Genomic DNA, 11,469 nt, shown 5'->3' with positions numbered 1-11,469 from the left:
TGTGCCAAGTCCATTAATATAAAATAAAAAGAAATAAAAAAATTGTAGTTAAAAAAACTGGGCGCGCTGCTAAATAATATTCTAATGAGATTAGAATTAAATTGTTATTTTTAAACTCATTGCAGTTAAAATATGTTTTGTGTTCAAATTAATTAATGTTACTTTAAGGTGCTAAATAATATTCTAATGATATTAAAATTAAATTGTTATTTTTAAACTCATTGCAGTTAAAATATGTTTTGTGTTTAAATTAATTAATGTTACTTTAAGGTGCATTGTAATTTTGAAACTTAGCAGCGCGCCCAGTTTTTTTAACTACAATTTTTTTATTTCTTTTTATTTTATATTAATGGACTTGGCACATCTTGTTTATCTTTTTTTTTAAAAGATAAGTTTTTTTATGGTACGATTCTACATTTGCAAATTTAAATTTTCACTGATTCATTATACGACTATATATATGTCTGCAACTTTAATTTTCCACTGGTACAAGTTTCTACTTTCACTTGTCGCAATTTTTTTTTTATTTCATTACTTTTGTTACGATTGTACATGGGTTTATAATCGATAATTTTTCATACAATTCTATTGTACATGGGTTTGCAATGTAGGATTCTACATAAGTTTGCAATGGATAATTTTTAATACAATTCTACATGGGTTTGCAATGGTTAATTTTTCATAGGATTCTACATGGGTTTGCAATGATTAATTTTTCATAGGATTCTATATGGGTTTGCAATAGGATAGGATTCTACATGGGTTTGCAATAAATAATTTTTGTTAATGGCGTGCCCTTAACTGGTCGCCTTTTTTTACCTTTTTTTAAAGGTGAGTTTTTAAAGATTATATCATTCATTTTTGTACAATATATGATATAATAACATTACCGCAATGCCATGACTCTGTGTATGTTTTACTGTTTAGACGTTTTGATGCTTTAATCAAAGATACTTGATTCTATATATATGTTTATACATAATTTAAGAAGTATTTTCAATATCTTAAATCATTTCTTTCCTTATTTGCAAACATGTTTCAAATAATATTTGATATCATAGCTTTAAAAGATATGTATTAGAACACGTATTATCATATTAGCACAAATGCGTAATATCATATACGATAAATATAAAATATATTTTATTACTGCATATATTACTTTAATGCAGTTTACTTTATAAAGTATCTCGTTCGAGTACTCGTTATTTGGAATCATATTATTGCTTTATATGATAATATAATTGTGTAAATGATATTTTATTGTACCGTATGATCATATATAATTTTAATTGATCAAGTAAAATATAAAAAATATTTTTCTTATTAAATATATATATATAATTAGACTTAAAAGCTTGATTTGATTTACTAATATTTATCACGAACATCTGTTTAAGAGAGTTATGCCGGAATATAATTCTGTGATATTGATCTATATTAATTTGATCAATTTTTTTTAAATAATATAGTAATAAATATTAATAAATATAATAAATATTAATTAATAAATATTAATAGATATTAATAAATTTATAATTTTATAGTATATAAAACTGAAGATATAAAGAAAATGGAATACAAATAAATATTTTTTTCCGTTAAGCTATCACTACATTTTGCACATGTCTAGTGGATTTTAGTAATTATCTTAATTATTTTATATCATATTAATATAATTATTTTTGTTATTATATTGACTTTTAATTTAATCATCCCTTTTATGAATCAAAATTTTGCAATGTAAAAAGACGAACATAACGTTGAATAGTAAATCGTAAAAAAATTAAATGTGAACTTGTGTGCATGTATGTGTATTGCTATTTTTCATAAATATTAAAGTGATCACAAATTTTGTTTGTAACAGCTCTTTTCTCAAAACTCGACACATAAGCCTGAATAATACCTTTTTTCAACAATAGAAACTATATTATAGTGAATAAAGGAATACGCAAAAATTTTGTATAATGATATGTATTATGTATTATACATAATTATTCAAAAACGTTTGTTACAACATTTTATACTTTTCCGTCTTAAGAGAATATATATATTTATTAAACAAAGTTGTATATTGTACATCCTGTTTCCCTTAAAATATCATAGAGATTAATTTAATAATCTTGTCACATTCTGTTGTAATTAAATATTCGTTATTATTAAGTCAATTACAATCGTGGTCATTTTAATATAATTAATTTTCAATTCTCACTCCTTTACAATTGATGCTGATTTTCGTTGGCCTACTGAAATTCATTTCTAAGTGCAGCCAAAAATTTGCCACATATATGCTAGCATGGTTCGGTGATAGCAGAGTGTATACATATTTACTAGTAAAACCTGTAAGTTTTCCCGCGTATTTATATTTTGTAGCAATCAAGCAAATATGATCAAATTTCTCAGCAGACAAATTATATTCTTTCAACAATCGTTGATTATTTGCAATGCATGACGTGACCTGATCACGCTGAAAAAATATTAGTTATAAAACAGATGTAGTTCCTATTAGTTAATTATGTATTGCAGAATCATGCAAACGCAGCAAGACTAAAGAATATAATATAATAAATTGAATAATATAATTGTTCAATAAAAAAAAGATACCACTGAATTAATGTCAGCAGAAGGCTCTTGATGTAATTGGACTTGTCTGATGATATTACTTAGTGAATAAAGTTTATTATACATATCTACTGTCGCGAGTTCTAATCTATTTAATATAGAATTAAAATCGAGAGCATTATCGTTTAGCTTTTGCATTTGCTTTATTTGCTTATATACATCTTGGCAAAAATTTGAGTCGATTAGTAGAATATCCATTTCTTCCATACGCGTGGATTCTATATAATTACAACTAATATGTAACATGACATTGTAGGGAATGTAACCTACATACATGTTACATGCAAAGAGGTTACATGTCATCAAATCTGACATCTGATCTGACACATATACCTAACATCATGGATCATGGAGCGACATACTATCGCCGTCTGTTGTAAAACGTGCGAAATGGACATTTCCAATACATGCATCATTGCATGTGTTGTGTACGTGTGCGCATGTGTTGTATACGTGTGAATACGTATAGCACGATACTACTATGTTTGCGTGGTCGTTGATGACGGAGACGTTTCTTAAAAGAAATTTTTCATATTTCGACTTTGCATTTATATATCTCTGCTTACAAATCACGTAGAGCAGAAATAAAGACACTTTTATTATATAATTCGAACTCAATCTATCGATTAAGTCTAGTATAAACTCGATTGCTTCAGCCGTTATTGAGGATTCGAAATTTATAATAGACTCAAATGTCCGACTCGCGTTAAGATACACGGTGTCTCGGCTACGCCCTTAACTGTTCGCGAGACACTACCGTGTCTCTTGATATATTGGTCTGCAATGCAACATAGAATTATGTGAATTTTATGGGAATTTTTCACCGTCTCGTTTTGAAAAAAATTGACTAAAAAATTGTGTATTTTTTAGCATAGATTTATATGGAAAATGACATAGTGTATATAACTTCAGAATGAAAAGAATGAAATAATGCAAGAAAAAATGCAAATAATAATAAGAAAAAATATGCACATATAATTTAACAATTTACAAATATGTAAATGAGTAAAACAATGATAGTCCAAGTAGCAAAATGACGGCCAATTTTGGTCACAAAAAGACTAATAGACGTCCCAGTTAGGTTTTATGAGACTGAAAATGACAACGAAATGTCACATCCATGAGACGTCATTTTGACGTCTTATTATTGATGGCATAATATGACGAATATTACTTAAATTTGATGAAATTTTTACAATTAATATATATATAGTATTAGTTATAACCCATAGTAAGAAATCTCATTCAACAAATATATAAATATATATTCGATAATGTAAAATATAAAAATTTGAAGTATACCCAGATAATACGGCAAACTCAAAAAGAATTAATTTGTATATATATTCAACAACGCAGAAAAATGCCTTATAATAAATAAATTTACGCACATTTATGTAAATTTATTTGTTAAAAAATCATTCTTCTGTTGCCGAGTACATTTTATATTAGAAGAATATACTTATATATGATACTTTACTTTTATTAACAGTCTCTTTTTGCTAGCTTTATATAATTATCTGACTAAAACTTACATGTGAGATAGAGGACATATGCGTCGCATAGCGATAAATTAAGGAACTTAGTCTAAAAAATGACGTATTATAAACGACCATTATTAGTCGCTGACGTCATAGACTAAAAATGATTAAAAATAGACGTCATATATGACGTCGTCTGATGTCATATGACGTCTTTGCTACTTGGGAGGTTACCGCACATTTTGCAGAGAAATTAATTATTAAAAATTAAATGCCTGATTTTTCGTCTGTTTAGAAATAAACGCAAATGATGGCAACAGCCATAAAATATATCAATATCGATTATTCGATGTCCTTGTACAATATATGTGCGAGGATTTTTCAATATTTTCTTTAACAATTTTTTTTCTCTTTTTTACCATTTTCAATTCTGATTTTTAGACACTCATATACTTTTTTGCTTACACATTTTTCTTCCCATCTATATATACTGTTCCATTTTTACCAAGGTTAATTAAGTCTGTCAAATTAACGTTTGACAGAAGCAATAACATAATAATAAGCGGAAAGCAATATGCCAACTTCAAATGTTAGTGCGCTGTTGCCAAATTTTCATCTTCCCTTCCCCTGCGAATACCTGAACCTCCCCATATAAAAACATTTTAAAATGGTTTTAGGAATATTTTAAAATAATTTAAAAAATTTTTGTCATAAAATTTTTTAGAATATTTTAAAAAACTTTTAAAAATATTTTTAAAAATATTCTTCTTTATCGCCCAGATAATATTTCCTTAATTATTTGATATATGTATACATATTTTTGAAATATTAGTTTAAATCTATATTCAAATAAAATATTTCTAAAAATACTTTTTAAACATAAAAAAGCGAAAACATAGAAACATTTTAAAAATATTTTTGAGAATTATTTTATCTTTTAAAAAATATTTTTAAAAGATTTTAAAAATATTTTGTGCTGTATGGATCCTTAAAAATGAAGTAAATCTTCCATTTTCTTAAAAACAGATTAGGAAAATTTTTAATTATAAAATAGTAGTTTAATTATGACTCTAGATTAGTGATTTAATTATGACTCTAAGATATATTTTATTTAAATTTTTTAAAATTCATATTATAATAGGCTCTACAAAAAAATATAAATTTTTAGACGTTCAAAATTAAATAATTTCTAAATATGAACTCGAAATAAACGGGCTATGAAAACCACACGCGGATATGTTTGTGCGTTGGATAGCGAAAATTATAATTTTTCATTATGTCTTATAATTGTGCATGGAGCATCAAATTTTTAATATTTTTTTTTTACAATTTTCTCTTGAGAATGTTTTCTGTATTTTTATAAACTATAATATATGTATTTTGCAAAAATCGAATTATTTATAAATAATATATATAATATGTATATAATTTTATAATAAATGATTTTCTTTATTTATTATTCATATATATATATATATATATATATATATATATATATATATATATATATAGTTTTTCTTTATATTAATATTTATAATAAGAATACTTATAAGTCAGCTCTTTTAATTTGTAAAACCACACTCTACACTTCATTCCTCTCGACCAATAGAGCCTAACGCGATGTTATTGCGACAATTAAGAAAGAAAGAAATTTTATAGGGAATTTGAATCCTATGATTGAGATCTCAAAAATTCCCCTTATTATAGGCAAGCGGAAGGTCTCGAGTTCGATTCCCGATTCAGCCGACTTTCGGACCAATATTTTTCTCGCCTATTTTCTTTACAGGGGATGTTAAGAGAAAGAACAAGGGGAATTTTTGAGATCCCAACCATAGGATTCAAATTCCTTAGTTTCTAAAATTTCTTTCTTTCTTAATTGTCGCAATAACATCGCGTTAGGCTCTATTGGTCGAGAGAAAGGAAGATTAATATTTATGTTCTATATATATATATATATATATATATATATATATATACATATATATTATTCACATTCTTAACTTAATATCGAGATACTCATGATCACTATACATGATTATGAATTATAAATTTAACATTTAAAATATTTCGTCATGTTTAAGCGAGAGGTTTTAGTATTTTGAATGGAAAGACTAGATGAGATTGGGAAGGAGAATACACATACGTAGGGGTTAGAGGCAGTACAGTTATAGATTATATATTTGTAAATGAGGATATACAGGATAAAGTTTTAGAATTTAAAGTTGAAGATAGGGTGGATTCAGACCACCACCGCCCAGTAAGCAAAAAATCATTGCTACAACGTTATTTGTTGGCAAGTATATAGTTTTTAACATTGTATGCAACATCATTATGAACAAACTTTGACATCGATTTAGAGGTTTCGGTAATGTTGAAATTAACGTTTTTAAAATATTTTATTAATATTTTGAGCAATATATGTTATTATGTAAATAATATTTTTAAAACATTTATAAAACATCAGTTAAAATATTTTTTTAGAATATTTATTAATAATATTTTAAACATATATTTATATATATATATATATATATATATATATATATATAAAACATTATATCATAACATTTAGAAAATTTATATAAAATCAACATTATAAAATGTTGATTAAATATGTCTTGCTTACTGGGCGTTGGAGATGGTAAAGGAAGCAGAACAGGAAAGAAGCAGTCTCGAAAAGGGATATGAGAACGGGAAAGAAGAACAAGGCGAAAATGAAAAGGAAAAGACTCAAGAGGAAAGACAGATAATATGCTGGGATGAGGAATCCAGGGAGGAATATAGAGAGAACACAGAGGAAAACGGTTGGCATGACTCATTGGAATCATCAGCTATAAAAGAGATTTGGATTTCGCTAAAGGATACGATTCTGAGTTCAATGATGATTCAAAAAAGGGAAGAAGAGGAAAAAGAAAATAGGATACAAGGACTGGTGGAACAGAAGCTGCACGAAGAAAAAAAGGGAAATAAAGAGAGTATACAGTAAATAGAGAAGAGGAAAAAGCTCTAGATTAGAATATATAGAAAAGAAAAAGAAATTTAGGGAATACCTAGAAGAAAGAAGGAAATAACATAGAGACGAACAAGAAAAGGAGTTAAGGAGTTTGAGATTCGAGAAGGATGTTTGGAAATTTATAAATAAGTAAAGAGGTAAGAAAGTACAAGTGGAGAATAACATAAGAAAAGAAGATTGGAGAAAGCACTTTATGATGAATTTATTAGGAGGTGAAGAATTGAAAGAAGGAAACAATAAAGTTGTAAACAAAGAAAATCATATTGATACAGATAACAGAAACGTTGAAAATGAAAAGGAAGAGAAACAGGAAGTGGAACAGGAACTGGAAGAAGAGGAAATTTTAAGGGCAATTAGGAAGATGAAATTAAAAAAAGCGACTGGAATCGACGGGATACCAATGGAAGCCTGGATATACGGAGGTAAAGTAATTGAAAAAGGACTGGTCACCTTGTTAAGAAGAATTTGGAAGGAAGGGGTTATACCAGAGGACTGGAGAAAGGGACTGATTGTACCACTTTATAAGCGAGGGGATACAGAGAGTGTAGAAAACTACGGTGGGATCTCACTTTTATGTACGGCATACAAGATATATACAGAAAGAATAAGAAACAGAATGGATAAGGAGGTAGAAGAAAAAGGCATGTTATCAGAAAGTCAGGTTGGTTTCAGAAAAGGGAGGTCAACCATGGATAACATTTATGTATTGAGTCACATCATACAAAGGAATAAAGAATAAGAAAAGGGAAGAAAAGAGGTATATGCATTGTTTATTGATCTAAAGGCAGCGTTTGACAACGTGGACAGAGAAAGGTTGTGGAATATATTAACGAATAAAGGATTGAACAAGGACTTGATATGGAGAATTAGGAAGATATATGAAGACACTGAAGCGACAGTCAGAACAATGGATGGAGTAACCAAAAGCTTTAACATAGGGAAAGGTGTAAGGCAAGGGTGCGTACTGAGTCCTATTCTCTTCAACTTATATATTGCGGACTAGGATTGTAAACTTAGTAATAGAAGTATAGGCGGGGTAGAATTAAGTAAAGAGAGGATATGGTTGCTTGCATATGCGGATAACATATACAGTTTTACTTGCAAAGAATAAAGAGACATTAGAGGATATGATGTGTACTCTGAAAGGTTTTTTTAAAGGTAAGGAATTTAGTGTTAAACGTAGAAAAGACTAAAATTGTGATATTTAATAAAACAAAAAGGGCTAAATATAAACATAAAAGTAAAGGTAAAAATAAAAGCAAAGATAAAGATAAAGATAAAGACATAGACATAGATAAAGGTAAAGGTAAATGGAAATGGGAAAAGAAAAGTATAGAAGAGGTAAGAAATTTCAAATACCTAGGTTTTACGTTTAGCGAAAAAGGAGACTATAAAGATATCACATTAAAGAGCTAAGTAGGAAAGGTAGGATAGCAGCAAACAGAGTATGGGGATTAGGTGAGAGAATTTGTAGGGATGATTTCTGTAGGAGATGGATGCCATTTAGGTATCTGGTACAGAGTGTAATGGCATATGGATGAGTGGAAATATGGGGATGGGAAGAAAAGAAAGAGTTAGAAAAAATAATGATGGACTACGTAAGATGGTTATTCAGATTAGATTTTTGTACACCGAGATATATAATACAGAGAGAGTTAGGTTTGATAAAATTAAAATACGAATGGGGAATTAGAGCTATGAAGTTTGATCAAAGGGTTAGAGAAAAAGAGGAGAGATACTATGTAAAAAAGTGTTAGTTAGAAAAGGAAAAACTGAATAAAAAAGATTATTATAGTAGAGAAAAGGAAAGGTATTTTAATAATAAAGGCTGGAGTCTAAAAGCAATAGAAGATATGAGACAAGAGGAGATGGATATAGTAAGTAGTATAAGGGAAAGAGAGGTAGACATACAAAGACAAACAGAGGATGAGAGAATTAGAGAGGCAAAGTACAATAAAAGATATAAGGAGATCTTTAGGTGAAGAGAACACAAAGCCCAATTTTCTGAGAAAAGAAATGTTAGATAGGTATAAGTATGGAGATGAGACAAGAGCTCTAGTTAAGTTAAGATGCGGTAATTTCGAAGATTGTAATAAGTATTGGCTAGAAGACAAGAGTAACATATGTAAATTCTGTAACTGCGGATGGGATAAGGTTGAACATTATGTAAAGGAATGTGTGGTAGCGAGAGAATGGGTCAATGATTTAGAGGAAATTAACATATAGGATTACAAGAATGTTTAATGATATTTTAGACGATAAGAAAGCAATAATATTAAAAAGATTATAGAAGAAAAAAGAGGCAATAAAGAAAAGAATCTGTGATAATAATAAAATAGTCAGAGTGTAAGAATACAAGACTGAATATGTAACTTTGGTATTTGTATTGTAATTTATCTATATATTTATGTGATATGTATTTTATGTATTTTGTATCTGTAATTTTTTGTACTTTGGTATTTTGGTACTTGCGACTATCTTGTAAATTATTATGCACTATGAGGGTTCTGCGAGTATAGAAAGGTATGGATGTATGAGTGTGGTAGAAAATTGATGTAATCCAAGTCCCTTCTTGGCTAATAAGCTGATTGAATAAATTATCTATCTATTTCGTCATGTTTATTCCTTAGTTTTAATTCTCAATGTATATTAAAGATTGTATATATATGTTACTCTATTTTATTTTCTTTATTTTGAAATAAAATAATTTCTATTCTTAATATTTAATATTTATTTCTATTATGGCTGTTTTATATTTCCTCTATGCACAGGGCTTTATCTTACAATTAGATATTTTTATTGGCATACTAATAAATAATTAAACAAGATAAAAAATTTGGTTTTTTCAGTAATTTTAAAATTAAACAAATTAAGAGTAAAATAATTAATAAAAACTAGATAATTATAACTATTAGAAAGTGTGTCAATTTTATACATAAATATAAGCAAATTGGCTTTGCAGAGTTATATAGCACGTTGTTTTGCTATATATATTTATTAATAAGATTTTTTAATTTAATATATATAAAATTCAATAAAATATAGATTTAAACTGAAGTAGATATATTTTCCAAAACCATTTTCATTGTGTCACAACATAATAAAAATGAATTAAAATTATATCTTGACATATAAAATATATGAATTCAAAAAATACACAGAAAAGGCTATATTCTATGTGGAATTCCTCTCTTTTATGTCAAGACATAATTTTAATTCATTTTTATTATTATGAGAGATATCCCAAGCAGAACAAAAAGACACAATAATATCAAAATGATATCAAAATGACATCATAATGATTAATAATAGTCATATTTTGATCATTATGATTCCACTTTGATATCATTTTGATATTATTGTGACTTTGTTCTGTTTGGGATATATTAATATATTTTTGTTACGTCGTAACATATATAATAATTGCAGGAATATAAAATTATGTAAAGTATATCATACTAAAATCCAATGAATTAAAATTAAAATTATGTTACGACATAATAAAAATTCACAAATTAAAATTATTTCACGTGACTTAATGGAATTTCGGTGAATGAAAATTATATGCTATGACATAATAAAAATTAAAAATTAGAATTATGTGCTACTATGCTATTTTTAATCTTAGATTTGTTATAAAATTTTTAATCAAAAGAAATTTTTAGGTCAAAACATATATATATATTTAGAATTTTTATTATGTACATACATGATTTTAATTCCCGAATTTCCAATATACATATAATTTTAATTCTCGAATTTATATTTTGTATATAGTTTTTATTCCCGAATTTCCATTATATGTACCTAATTTTAATTCCTGAATTTTTATTATGTACTTATATATAATTTTAATTTCTTAAAGACTAAGAAATATATCAAGGCTCTGTAATATTAAATAATAAATACAAGAAAGGCTTAAAGAGCCATACGCGGATGTTCCTTATTGTGTACATTTCTAACGAAAATTTATTTTTCGTTGGAAATAAACGAAATGTGCACAAGGCACATTAATTTCTTAATTTTTATTATGTACATATAATTTTTCCTAATAGCACAACATATTCAAAAGATATTCAGAGAACATTGAACATCCTCAGGATGTTCTCTAAACGTCTTCGGGATATGTGTGGTGTTAGGGATTAATTCTTGAATTTTTATTGTGTACATAATTTTAATTATTGAATATTCATTATGTACATAATTTTAATTCTTGAATTTTTATTATTATATATAAAATTTTAATTTTTGAGTTTCCTATTATGTACATAATTTTAATTTCCAAATTTTTTATTATGCACATAATTTTAATTCCTGAATTTCTATTATGTACAGAATTTTAATTATATGTGT

This window comes from Nylanderia fulva, unplaced genomic scaffold, assembly GCF_048542155.1.
Source record: "Nylanderia fulva isolate GAGA-0341 unplaced genomic scaffold, ASM4854215v1 Scaffold85, whole genome shotgun sequence".
Taxonomy (NCBI): Eukaryota; Metazoa; Arthropoda; class Insecta; order Hymenoptera; family Formicidae; genus Nylanderia; species Nylanderia fulva.
The sequence above is the reverse complement of the archived record's forward strand: the minus strand, read 5'-3'. Positions refer to the sequence as shown.